Here is a 14,290-nt window from a genome sequence, read left to right as displayed (position 1 = left end):
ATTAAAAAAAAATCTCTGTCAGGAGACACACTGTTAACATCATTAAATGGCCTTACCACCCAAGGCAATCTAAGAGCCAATGCATCCCTATCACAATACCAATGGCGTTTTTTACAGAACTAAAGCCAATAATTATAAAGTCTGTATGGAAACACAGAAGACCTTGAATAACCAAAACAGTCTTGGGAAAGAACTGAGCTAGAGGAATCATGCTCCCTGACTTTATACTATACTACAAAGATACAGTCCTCAAAACAGTATGTTACTGGTAAAATAGACACATAGATCAATGGAACAGAACTGAGAGCCCAGAAATAAACCTATGCATCTATAGTCAATTAATCTATAACAAAAGAAGCAATAACATACAATGGAGAAAAGACAATCTTTTCAAGAAGTGGTGCTTGGGAAACTGGACAGCTGTATGGAAAAGAAAAAAAATTAGAACATTCTCTAAACACCATATATAAAAATAAACTCAAAATGGGTTAAAGACCTAAATGTAAGACTAGAAACCATAAAACTCCTAGAGGAGAACCTAGGCAGGACATTCTTTGACATAAACTGTAGAAATATTTTTTTGCATCTGTCTCCTAAAGCAAAAGAAGCAAAAGCAAAAATAAACAAATGGGACCTAATGAAACTGAAAAGCTTTTGCACAGCAAAGGAAACCATCCACAAAATGAAGACAAACTATGGTCTGGGAGAAATTATTTGTAAATGATATGCCTGATAAGGAGTTAATATTCAACACATATCAACAGCTCTTATGACATCAAGAAAAAACAACACAGTTAAAAAATGGGCAGAAGAACTGAACAGACATTTTTCCAAAAAGGAAATGCAGATGGTCGACAGGCACATGAAAAGATGTTCAACACTGCTAATCATCAGGGAAATGAAGGTCAAAACCACAATGAGATAATTACTTCACTCCTGTAAAAATCACTTTCATCAAAAAGAACACAAATAATAAACGCTGGTGAGGATATGGAGAAAAGGGAACCCTTATTCACTGTTGGTGGGAATGTAAATTTGTGAAGCCACTATGGAAAATAGAATGGAGGGTTCTCAAGAAACTAAAAATAGAACTACCATATGACTCAGCAATTCCCCTCCTGAGTATATATCTTCAAGAAACAAACCCACTAATTTAAAAAGATACATGTACCCCAATGTTCATAATAGCATTTACAATTGCCAAGATATGGAAGCAACCTAAGTATCATCAACAGGTGAATGGTTAAAGAAGAAAGAAAAGTGCTATTTGCTCAGTCATGTCTAACTGTTTGTGACCCCATGGACTGTAACCTGACAGATTCGTCTGTCCATGGAATTCACCAGGCAGGAATATTGAAGTGAGTAGCCATTACCTTCTTTAGGGGATCTTTCCCGTCTAGGAATCGAACCCATATCTCCTGCATTATAGACAGACTTTCTACCACCTGAGTCACTAAGAAAGCCCTGGTTAAAGAAGATGTGGTATATATATACACAATGGAGTATTACTCAGCCATAAAAAAAATGAAATTTTGCCATTTGCAGCAACATGGATGGATTTGGAGGGTGTTGGGCTAAGTGAAACAAGTCACAGAAAGAAAATACTATATAGCACTCTCATGTGGAATCTATAAAACACAACAAACTAATGAATATAGCAAAAAAGAAGTCAACTCACAGATAACAGAGAACTAATGGTTACCAGTGGGGAGAGGAGGAGGGGAGTGGCAATACAGGCAGGGGCAGGAAATTTAAGAGGTACAAGCTAGTACGTATGCCATAATCAACAAGGATTTATTGTACAATATGTAGAATATATTATTTTAAAATAACTATAAATGGAATATAATTTTTAAAAATTGTGATTCACTACATCATGCACCTGTAACTTATGTAATATTGTACATCAACACTACTTCAATAAAAAAATAGAAATAAATACAAAAAAATTGAGACACATTGTAAGACACAGTAAGCATGTATGAAAAGCCACTGGGTCAAGTGATAGCTCATCATCATGCTGAATATAAGCAAAAAGTCTAACTGCAGACTGGGGTGGCATTTGTGGTATAAAAACATACAAAATTCCATGGAATTCCCTGGCAGTTCAGTGATTAGGACTCTGTACTTCCACTGCAAGGGGCACGGCTTGATCGCTGCGGGGAACTAAGATGCTGCATGCTGTGCAGTGCAGCCAAAAAAATGAATAAATAAAACTAAAAAAACCAAAACTCCAGCCAACTGAAAAATATGATTGATGGCAATAACACATATCTTAAGAGTTTAAGGTAGCTGAGCTGATATTGGAGAAGGAAATGGCAACCCACTCCAGTATTCTTGCCTGGAGAATCCCAGGGACGGGGGAGCCTGGTGGGCTGCCGTCTATGGGGTCTCAAAGAGTCAGACACGACTGAAGCGACTTAGCAGCAGCAGCAGCAGCTGATATTTTATAGTACCTTTCATAATATAACAGCACAAACAAAACCAACTGGAAATGTAAGTGTACAATGGAGTTTACATGTATAATGGAGTTTACGTATATAATGCAAAGGCCCAAGCCTGGTGTGCTTCTGTAGTTTTTCAGACTATAGTCAGCTGTCACTTTTAAATGATAAGTTTATCTGCACTGCTTCTATTACGCTGCTTAATTTTATAGTATAGACACAGAAAAGAAACTTCCTGCTGGGGTGAAGGCTCTTTTATGAAATAAAAATACTCATCCAAAGTGCTCTTATCTTATTTTCAAATTGACGTTGTACCCCAGAACTTTGGATTAACAGTAATCTGACCCCTGACTGAGCACCAACTTATTGTTCTGATAAACCGAGTATCACCAGCCAGGTAAATTAGTTTTTGGAAAACAGTAGTACCAAACTAAATAAGTCTATTCACCTGAATTCGTTGCTTATGAACACAAAATACTGGCAACTTAGACACTGAGTGCATCATACACATCTATGCCGGTAAATAACCTCAACTACACAGTGTATTCTATAGAACAAAAGTAGGGAATTCATTTTCTTGCCTCTTCATGTAAAACTCCATAAAAGAGGAGACTTTCTCATTACCTCAGAAGAAAAGAGGCTGGAAATGTCTTCTGCAAGATGGAAATATAAAGCTACAGCTCAAACAAGAAAACTGACAACAGAAAGAAGCAGAGGAGACAGCAGACTCTTACAAGTTTATTATCTTTTCTTACAGGAGTTTTGCCAGATAAACACATTATTAACATTTCATCACTCCTCAATCAACAGTCATCAGTTCGTCGTATAAAACGCTTTTGTGGTGGTGGTGTTTAGTTGCTAAGTTGTGTCCAGCTCTTTTGAGACCCCATGGACTGTAGCCTACCAGTCCCTCTGTTTGTGGGATTTCCCAGGCACAAATACTGGAGTGGGTTGCCATTTTCTTCTCCAGGGGATCTCCTGAACCAGGGTAGAACCCATGTTTCCTGTATTAGCAGGCAGATTCTTTACCACTGAGCTACTAGGGAGGCACCATAAAGGGCTTTAACTGGTTTTAAATTGAGATTTATCTCTCTGTATTCAAAGGTTTATCCTAAAGCTAATGTACCATATTAACAAAAACGTATTTTATTTATAAAATTAACATTACTAACATAAAGACATTTTTGAAGAAAACTGACATCTAATTCAAGTATGATCACGATTGACTTTAAAAACACAATATGAAGACAAAACTAACTGCACCTTTTAACTTCCAATTGAGGCTTTATTTCCCAATTCTTTTACCAATAAAATTCTAAGGGATTCTCAGGCCCTGATTAATCCAGTATCTCCTCAATTTTTCCCACCAGTCAGAAGGGAGAAGATTTTATGGTGCCCAAGGACAGGGTTAAGTGACACTGAATCAGGTGAGGAAGTCATTCTCCCTTCCTTCCTTTTTCAGCTCTTCTGACTATTTCAGGATGTCTCAGATACCTGTTTTTTATTTATGGTGGTTACTTCAAGTTTCCTTTAAAAATTATGTTAATAATTCCACTGATAAATATGAAATAAGTATACAGAAAGTATTCACTGGAAGGAATGATGCTGAAGCTCCAATACTCTGGCCTCTTGATGTGAACAACTGACTCATTGGAAAAGACCCTGATGCTGGGAAAGACTGAAGGCGAAAGGAGAAGGGTGTGGCAGAGGATGAGATGGTTAGTAGCCATCACTGACTCAACAGACATGAATTTGAGCAAACTCCAGGAGATAGTAGAGGACAAAGAAGCCTGGCGTGCTGCCGTCCATGGGGTCACAGAGTCAGACAGACTTAACGACTGAACAACACAACAAATACAGGATGTATACAGACATGGGTCAAAAGTTTGAAGATGATATAAGAATGATTTAAACAAGTTTGAGAAATACTGCACTTATCCATTTGGTCAACAAATATAAGTGCTTACCATGAGCATGCCATTGGTTTTGCCATCATGAAGGATAGAAAAAAATGTTCAAAGAAATGTAAATCTGAAAGCCAGAAAGAAGGTAAAAAAGATTCACAAAGTGGCGCTTGAGCTAGAACTTAATAGTTATGATTTACACATGTAGAAACAGGGAGAAATTCAAAGAGAACAAAGACATAACAATACAGGCCTGAGTGGTGGGTGACATGTTCCAAATCTTGATTGTGGTGGTCGTTAGACGAGTGTGTATGTAATGTACACATAAAATGAGTGCACATTATTACATGTAAATTTTTCCTTGGTAAGAGTGATACTGTATCTTTGACCTATGCAATGAACAGTCATTGAGGCTTCAGGCTTGGATATCTTGGGGAAGGGGAGGTAAACACAATACAAGAAGGGAAATCCCAATTTGGAGAAGGGGATCAAAAGTACTCACTTGCATATAATACATTTTCAATAAAAGCTGTACACAAAAATAGCAGTCCATACTTCAACAGTATGTGAACCGAGAACTTGCAGATGTAAAGGCTGGATTTAGAAAAGGCAGAAGAACCAGAGATCAAATTGCCAACATCTGCTGGATCACAGAAAAAGCAAGAGAATTCCATAAAAACATCTGCTTCATTGACTACTAAAGCTTCTGACTGTGTGGATCACAACAAACTGTGGAAAATTCTTAAAGAGATGGGAATACCAGACCGCCTGACCAACCTCCTGAGAAATCTGTATGCAGGTCAAGAAGCAACAGTCAGAACCGGATATGGAACAACAGACTGGTTCCAAATTGGGAAAGGAATATGTCAAGGCTGTATTTTGTCACCCTGCTTATTTAATTTACATGCAGAGTACATCATGGGAAATGCTGGGCTGGATGAATCACAAGCTGGATCAAGATTGTGGGGAGAAATATCAATAACCTGAGATAAGCAGATGACACCATCCTAATGGCAGAAAGCGAAGAGGAACTAAAAATAAAAAGCCTTTTGACGAAGGTAAAAGAGGAAAAGTGCAAAAGCTGGCTTAAAACTCAACATTCAAAATACTAATATTAAGGCATCTGGTCCCATCACTTCATGGCAAACAGATAGGGAAAAAGTGGAAACAGTGACAGACTTTATTTTCTTGGTCTCTAAAATCACTGTGGACAGTGACTGCAGCCACGAAATTAAAAGATGCTTGCTCCTTGAAAGAGTATCTATGACAAATCTAGATAACGCATTAAAAAGCAGAGACTTCACTTTGCCAAAAAAGGCCCGCCTAGTCAAAGCTATGGTTTTTCCAGTAGTCATGTATGGATGTGAGAGTTGGACCAGAGAAGGCTGAATGCTGAAGAACTGATGCTTTCAAACTATGGTGCTAGAGAAGACTCTTGAGCCCCTTGGACTGCAAGGAGATCAAACCAGTCAATTGTAAAGGAAATCAGTCCTGAATATTCATTGGAAGGACTGATGCTGAAGCTGAAGCTCCAATACTTTGGCCACCTGATGCGAAGAGCTGATTCACTGGAAAAGATCCTGATGCTGGGAAAGATTGAGGGCAGGAAAAGAAGGGGGCAACAGAGGATGAGATGGTTGGATGGCATCAATGACTCAATGGACATGAGTTTGAGCAAAGTCTGGGACATACTGAAGGACAGGGAAGCCTGTTGTGCCACAATGCAGTCCTTGGGGTCACAAAAAGTCAGACTTGACTGAGGGAGTGAACTACTACTTCTACTTAAGAGTTTCTTCTCAGAAAGAGAACTTACAAAAATTATGGCCTGCCTATTAAAAATAAATGCACTGTGCCTCATCCCCTCAAACAAAAGAGCACATTAACATATAAACAGTACTCACCCCTAACAAACTAACAAAGAACAGACAGAAGCAGCCACACTAGTTGTGTGCTACTGACACCTGACAGAAATTTGCAAAATAATTGGAGATTGTATTCAACACTTACATCTTGTTCCTAAGCAATTTAGAAATAACTGCCTTAGACTTTACATTGTAACCTTTAACTTTTTCCAGAGATCTAGCTCTTAAAATTATTTAGTTATTAAGTACATTTCACGTGGTTTTTGTCACATTTCATAGTTTTTAAGAATACATGACTAGAAAGGGTAATCATAGTAAAAACAATGCCATTATCAACGTCTTTACTTGTCAAAACTTTATAATGCCACTCTTAATAAGATCAATAACTTAACCATAAAATCAAATTCCAAAATGAGGTAATTATAGAGAAGCATCAAGAGGCCAGAAAAAAGAAGATGCCCTTCTGTCATAAATTAATGCATTAAAGCTCACAGTAACCCATGTGAATCCTTGTTACAGTACTAAGGCAAATAGAAGCCTTTTGGTCTAGTGAGTTGGCATTTGATCTTCATGCTCAAGCAAGCTTAAGCTGAAGGCCACAGAAGCATATAATGTAGGAAATTTTAGAGATGAAAGGGGAGTCTGCTCAACTACAGTAATTTTCAAATGGGTATTCTATGTAATTATACTCCAGGAGATGTTAACATGTTGGCCACGACAAAATTCGCTCTCTGGCCACGTAAGTTTGAGAAATGCTTTGATAACCTTTCCCTGGAAGCTTCCACTCTGGAAGTTTATGTGTGTATTAGTACAGTAGGGCTAGAAGTCTTGTGGTTAAAAGCAAATGAAAAGTTAAGCCTGATCTAAACCAATGTTTTTCCATACTGAGCTTGCCTGAAAAGAATAAGGTAAAGAATCTGCCTGTGATGCAGAAGAACCAGGTTTGATCCGTAGATTGGGAAGATCCTCTGGAGGAGAGCATGGCAACCCACTCCAGTATTCTTGCCTGGAGAATCCCTAAGAACAGAGGAGCCTGGCGGGCTACAGTCCAAGGGGTTGCAAAGATTCGGACACGACTGAGCAACTAAGCACAGGACATGCACACTCCAGTATTATTTGCTACAGAACTCTGTTTGGAGGCAGTAAGAGCATTAATGGATTCAGACAAGAGTTCAGGGAAAACAGTTTGGAAAACTCTGATTCTATGAAATTCTCTTAGATGACAAAACTGAGGCCTATATAGATAACACCCGGTCAGCAGAACAAAGGTCTTGAATGAAATCTCTCCTTTCCAGGCCACAGAGTTCTTTCCCGTAGTTTAACTACTAAATAGGACTTCTTTGACTGCATATACTCAAACATTTAATTCTGTCTGCCTGCAATGCGGGAGACCGGGGTTCGATCCCTCGGTCGAGGAAGATCCGTGGAGAAGGAATTGGCACCCCACTCCAGTCCTCTTGCCTGGAAAATTCCATGGACTGAGGAGCCTGATAGGCTACAGTCCATGGGGTCGCAAAGAGTCGGACACCACTGAGCGACTTCACTTTCACTTTATATTTACATTTTGGTTACGCTATTACATTTCCAGGTTTGTGTATTAAGTTAGATATTTTTACTTCTTACAGTCTAGTCTCTGGCTCCTAATAATCAGGGTCACCCGGAGATCTGCTATTGTCTACTAAATTCTGGGGAACGATTTAGTTCTGAGCAGCAGAAAGGAATCATTGTAAAAGAAAGCATTGGTACTACAACTGGTTTTAATTTACTCTAGTTGTAACTTCTGTCAGCTCAAGGAAATCGCCGTTGTTTATCAGGTGAAGAGTCCGCACATAAAACTGACATGTAATCCACAGTAAAACACGAGACATAATGTCTACATCAAGACAGCCAACAACATCAAAACTGAGGGATCTTTGTCCTTCTACAGTTCAGGGCTTACTTGTCAGGCAAAAACTTAAGTTTCCTATCTTTTTTGTATTTATTTTAAAAAATGTTTTGACTGCTTTAGTCTCCAGACTTTTCCCATCTTTCTTTCTCAAACCCTACAGAACTCTGTAAGTGTAGGAATAACCAAAACATAATGTACTTGGCTTTAAAAGAGTAGTTGTGTGTTACTCCCCTTCCCTCCCCTGGGTAGGCGAGAATGAAGGAAAACTAACAAGTGACGATTGTTATGGTGCAACTTTAAAAGGCTTGAGAATCAAAGGTGATGCCTGTTAACAACTTCCTTATGACTAATGTGACTTCCTCTAATAAACTTGTACACTCCTTTCCAGCCCCCAACCCCCACCCCCTACATGGACTATTAACCAGGGCGGGCATTCTCGTCTCTTCAGTCATGAACCCCCCCAAATGCAAGAGACAGTACGATGATGCCTCGATTCCAACAAAGAAGTGAGTCCGCGCGATCTGCTCACACAGGTGCGACCGCCGCCCCAACCCCGCGTACCGTGCGCCCCCTGCGCAGGAGGCTCGGCCCGACCACCCGACGCCCCGGCTCCGCCTCCGGCCCCCGGGGCCCCGGGCCGCCCTCGCGCCGCCGCCGCCGCCGCCGCCCGGCCCCGGCCCGCCAGTCCCGCCTTCATAGAAATCACAGGGCGGGCGGCCGGCGGGTTTCGCGGCTTCCAGGCGGGGCTCAAGGCGGCAACACCCCCGAGGCTACCGCAGGCGGACCCATCGGGCGTCCCAGCGGCTCAGGGACTAGCCGGGCTGGGGAGGCCGCTCAGAGCCGGAGGCCGCGGCCTCGCAGCCGCGCTGGGGGAGGCGGGGCGGGGACACTGTTACCTGCCGGGGGCTCGGCCGCTCCTGCCGGCGCCGCTCTCCTGGCAACCGCGGCAGCGACACGGAGGTCGGGAGCCGGACGGCCTAGTGACAGCTCCCAGTGTGCACCGCGCCCGCGCCCACGCCGGCGTCGACGTCCGGGGCCCTCCATCCCCGCCCCCGGTCCGTTCCTCGCCTCCTGGCGCTCGCTGTCGCCGCAGCGCCCTCAAGCGGACTATCGCCGAAGCGGCCCATCGTCACCAATGAACGGAGTAGACCTGTAGCCGGTGTTTTCCATTCGCCGGTGCCAGCCTCATCAGGATAGATGAAGAGATGGAAGGGATGCTAGGAGTTGAAAATAACTTTTAAATATTCTTCAAGCAACGATTTAAGTGTTTATTTAAATTGTTTAACTGATTCCTCAATATTTAATGTGAGGAACTCCAAACCTAGAGAGGTTAAAAGACTTGGGAAGTTAGAAAACAAATAGTTGCTATCACATTAGAAGCTATTCTGATTGCAGAACTCGAGAATCACGTAGTTACAAGGAGAATTGCACCCTGGTGCCTAAAGTGTAGGGTCAAATATGGTTTCTTTTGCAAATGTGACTGTATATCAAATATAACAATTCTTAAAAATAATCAAACATAAATTGTGAAGAGAATGCTGCATTAAGAATGTTACATAGGGAATTCCCAGCTGGTATAGTGCCTAGAATTCTGCACTTTTACTGCCGTGATCCAAGTTCAAGCCCTGGTCTGGGAACTAAGATCCTGCAAGAGGCCCAGTGCACCAAAAAAAAAAAAAAAAGAAAGAAAAAGAAAGAATGTTACATATTTCAATATATATTAGTACTTAAGCACTTAATAGCCTTGAACATTAAAGGTGGAAGATAGGAGGAGCCAAAACAGTGGAGAAAAATAATAAATTAATATAGCATATATATATATAAGGAAGAGAAAAGAGTTTTGTTTAAGCCAAATTGATGACCATAACCTCGGAGAGACAGATTCAAGAAGTACTTGAAGTATATTCCACTGGACTACAAAATGGGGGCGGGTTATAAAGGCAGAAGGCCCCCAAGTCATAAGATATTTGTCAATAATTAGGATTGGAGCTGGCAAAGAAAGGTGCTTGTCATGTAAGGGTTGACTGAGGTCTGAAACGGTTACATAGTTACAAGAGGAGAGCTTGAGACGATAAAGTTGCAACTGGCAGCTGCTGGCAGCAAGGCTCATTGGTGTCCTTGGATGTGATACAGTTCAAAAAATTTCTCAGTAATACAAGCACATGTCTGAAACCATGTCCATGGTGGCCACCTGGCTCCCTTTGGAAGGTCTGAACCACAAATTCTCTATTTTTTAATGCATTTTTTACTTTAATGGTTGAAGTAGATGTATGATGCTTTTTTTTTTTTTGGCTGTATCAGTTAGCACTTGGGATCTTAGTTCCCTGACCAGGGATTGAACCCATGCTCACTGCAGTGGAAGCACAGTCTTAATATCCCTGGATCACCAGGGATATCCCCAATGCATATTTAATGGGCCACAAATAGGCTGTATGGGTTAGCCTAAAGTTCCAGTTAAATCCTGTATAAGCCAGCATGTTTCTTAATATGTGAAATTTTCTTCCATCAAAACCATCATCTTTTGTCACCATGGAGATGAAATAGCAGTAAACTTCTTTTAACTGCGCTTTTACCTTCATCCATGATTTTGAATTATTCTGATGGATACAGGAATTTGTGAGGCAAAACAATAAACTTTAATAACTCCAAATATGGATTTTAGAAAAAAATGTCTTGAACTAGTATCTTTAGGAATATGACTTTATTATTTGCTTACAAAATATTCAAACTAACCTGTTCAGTGTGTAATAATTATGACTTCAAAATGATAAAATGGAAAATCAATAAACATATTAATACAATTTTCTACGTACAAGTAATCATTGTTTCTGGTTTTTTTTTTTTTTAAGCCTCTTGTTTTAAAATAATCATTATAATTCTACCTTGGCCTTACATTTTAATATTTTCCTATGATAAGTACTTACATTATACTGGATCCTTTACTGGGTCAAACGTTCCAAAATCATCTGCCAGTAGTGAGACAGGCCTCGGACCTGGGACCCTTTGCTGCAGTGCTGCAATGCTTCCTCCTGGACACACCTCTCCTCCAGCAACAAAATACAAACAAACTCTATGGGACTAAAAGTAGCTGTGTGCATGTGCAGTTAGGGCAAATTCTGGACAAGAGATACAAAGAGACCAAAAAGTGGGAGACTACTCCCTCTTCCTGCAACAGGGGGCCCAATACAGCCTTGCCTGGATTTCTTGTCTGGCTTCAGGTCAATTCCTATTCAGTAAGGATGCCAAGCGGAGAAGGCAATGGCACCCCACTCCAGTACTCTTGCCTGGAAAATCCCGTGGATGGAGGAGCCTGATGGGCTACAGTCCATGGGGTCGCTAGGAGTCGGACACGACTGAGTGACTTCACTTTCACTTTTCACTTTCATGCATTGGAGAAGGAAATGGCAACCCACTCCAGTGTTCTTGCCTGGAGAATCCCAGGGACGAGGGAGCCTGGTGGGCTGCCGTCTCTGGGGTCGCACAGAGTCAGACACGACTGAAGTGACTTAGCAGCAGCAGCAGCAAGGATGCCAAGAACCCTAGCCAGTAACAGTAACAATGAGATTACAGAGTTCCCTGAGTCCGTTTTTACTTTTGCAAAAGTGAAGAGTAGAAATGTACATATAGAGTCATTCTTATCTTCCTCTTTTCAAAAGTTATAGGAATGCTTATGGAGAGAGTGTGGAGAGAGGAGAACTCTTGCATTCTTGGAGGGAATACAAATTGATACAATCACCATGGAGAACAGTATTAAAGTTCCTTAAAAAACTAAAAACTACCAAATGACCTAGCAATCCCACCACTAGGCATATATCCTGAGAAAACCATGTATCCTAATGTTCACTGCTGCTGCTGCTAAGTCATTTCAGTCGTGTCCGACTCTGTGCGACCCCATAGACGGCAGCCCACCAGGCTCCCCTGTCCCTGGGATTCTCCAGGCAAAAACACTGGAGTGGGTTGCCATTTCCTTCTCCAATGCATGAAAGTGAAAAGTGAAAGTGAAGTCACTCAGTCGTGTCCGACCTTCAGCGACCCCATGGACTTCAGCCTTCCAGGCTCCTCCATCCATGGGATTTTCCAGGCAGGAGTACTAGAGTGGGTGCCATTGCCTTCTCCTGCATCACTATTTACAAAAGCCAGAACACAGAAGCAATCTAAATGTCCATCTACAGATGAATGGATAAAGAACATGTAGTATATATATATGATGGAATATTGCTCAACCATAAAAAGGAACGAAAGTGGGTCATTTGTAGTGATGTGGATGAACCTAAAGTCTGTCATATAGCATGGAGTCAGAAAAATACTGTGTATTAACGCATATATATGAAATCTAGAAAAATAGTACTGATTAGACTATTTGTAGGGCAGGATAGAGAGGCAGACATAGAGAACAAACTTGTAGATATATATGTGTGTGTGTGTGTGTGTGTGTGTGTGTGTGTGTGTGTATTATGTAAGGGCTTCCCTGGTAGCTCAGCTGGTAAAGAATCTGCTTGCAATGCAGGAGACCCTGCTTCGAATCCTGTGTCAGGAAGATTCCCTGGAGAAGGGCTAGGCTACCTAACTCCAGTATTCTTGGGTTTCCCTGGTGGCTCAGATGGTGAAGAATCTGCCTGCAATGCGGGAGACCTGGGTTCAATGTCTGGGTTGGGAAGATCCTCTGGAGGGGGGCATGGCAACCCACTCCAGTATTCTTGCCTGGAGAATCCCCATGGACAGAGGAGCCTGGTGGGTTACAGTCAATGGTGTCACATAACAGTCGGACAGGACTGAGCAACTAAGCACAGCACAGCATATATTATGTAAATACTACTCTCTCTCTCTCTATATATATATATATATATGTGGAGAAGGAAATGGCAGCCCGCTCCAGTGTTCTTGCCTGGAGAATCCCAGGGACGGGGGAGCCTGGTGGGCTGCCATCTATGGGGTCGCACAGAGTCGGACACGGCTGAAGCGACTTAGCAGTAGCAGCAGCATGTATGTATGTATATATATGGGGCTTCCTGGGTGGCTTAGTGGTAAAGAATCCTCCTGCAATACAGAAAATGCAGGAGACACCACAGGTTTGATCCTTGATTCAGGAAGATCCCCTGGAGAAAGGCATGGCAACCCACTCCAGTATTCTTGCCTGGAGAATCCCAGGGACAGAGGAACCTGGCAGGCTACAGTCCATAAGGTCACACAGAGTCGGACATGCCTGAAGCCACGGAGCATGCATGCACACATGCATGTATATTTCGTGGGATTGCAAAGAGTCGGACAGAACTCAGTGACTAACACACACACACACACATATATGCTATCTTGTTTTTGAAGATATACACTACCATGTGTAAAACAGATAGCCAGTGGGAAGCAGCTGTATAGCACAGGGAACTTGGCTTAGTTCTCTGTTATGACCTAGAGGGGTAGGACTGGGGGAGACTCAAGAGGGAGGGGATACATGTATATATATATAGATAGATAGATAGATAGATACACTGACACACACATAGCTAATTCAGGTTGTTGTTCAGCAGAAACAAAGACAACATTATAAAGCAATTATACTCTAATCAAAAAAATAAAACATCAGAAACAAAATAACACAGGTTATGGGAATGCTTAATCCTGTGCTTCATGATAGTGGACTTAACCACACTCTCTCTTGTGCAGACAACAGAGAACTTCTCAAAGTTTTGCAACCCTTTCCATTCTGGAGCCTTCTGGTCTAAATTGGGAAGCTGCAGCTAAGTCAGTCCTGGCCATTTGTTGCCTCAAGACAGAGGAGAACTGTCAAACACAGACCAGGATTTATAAAAACAAAACCAAAAACCAAAGAGACTTTAGTTCATTAAAACAAAACCAAATCCAAGATAAAGTGCGCTTGGGGTGGGGAATTGGGCTCTAGACCCTGCTGGGGATAAATGCTTGCCTATACAGACCCCTCTCGTCCAGTCTCATCTCTCCCCAAGCTACCCAAAGCAGTGTTCTGGGGTCCGACTTTGAAGGTCATTTACAGGGAGCCTGGTGCATCAGGTCGCGCCCGTAAGAAGCGGAGTGGAAGAACAGTTTGGCTTCTCCGTGCCCACCTTTCTCTGAGCCAAAGACCGGCTTTGAAAGTGCTCATGCTCCCTGATGGAATCCTCGCGGCTGCGCGCTCTCCGCCCGGCAGGTGGCGCTGTGGGCTGGCGGGCACCCGAGCTC

General features: G+C 42.0%; 1 protein-coding gene across 9 annotated transcripts in view; it reads right to left on the bottom strand.

Moving 5' to 3' along the window:
* DOP1A (DOP1 leucine zipper like protein A) overlaps positions 1–9,117 on the bottom strand; it is a 124,471-nt gene extending 115,354 nt beyond the window's left edge. For all 9 annotated transcript variants that reach the window (XM_055534901.1, XM_055534904.1, XM_055534903.1 and 6 more), the window contains exon 1: positions 8,995–9,117. The gene's annotated coding sequence lies outside the window, so the exon portion shown is untranslated. The remainder of the gene's footprint in view (positions 1–8,994) is intronic.
* Positions 9,118–14,290: the final 5,173 nt, after the last annotated feature.

Source organism: Bubalus kerabau, chromosome 9, assembly GCF_029407905.1.
Source record: "Bubalus kerabau isolate K-KA32 ecotype Philippines breed swamp buffalo chromosome 9, PCC_UOA_SB_1v2, whole genome shotgun sequence".
In the NCBI taxonomy this organism is placed as follows: Eukaryota; Metazoa; Chordata; class Mammalia; order Artiodactyla; family Bovidae; genus Bubalus; species Bubalus kerabau.
This window is presented reverse-complemented; position numbering and strand designations above follow the sequence as displayed.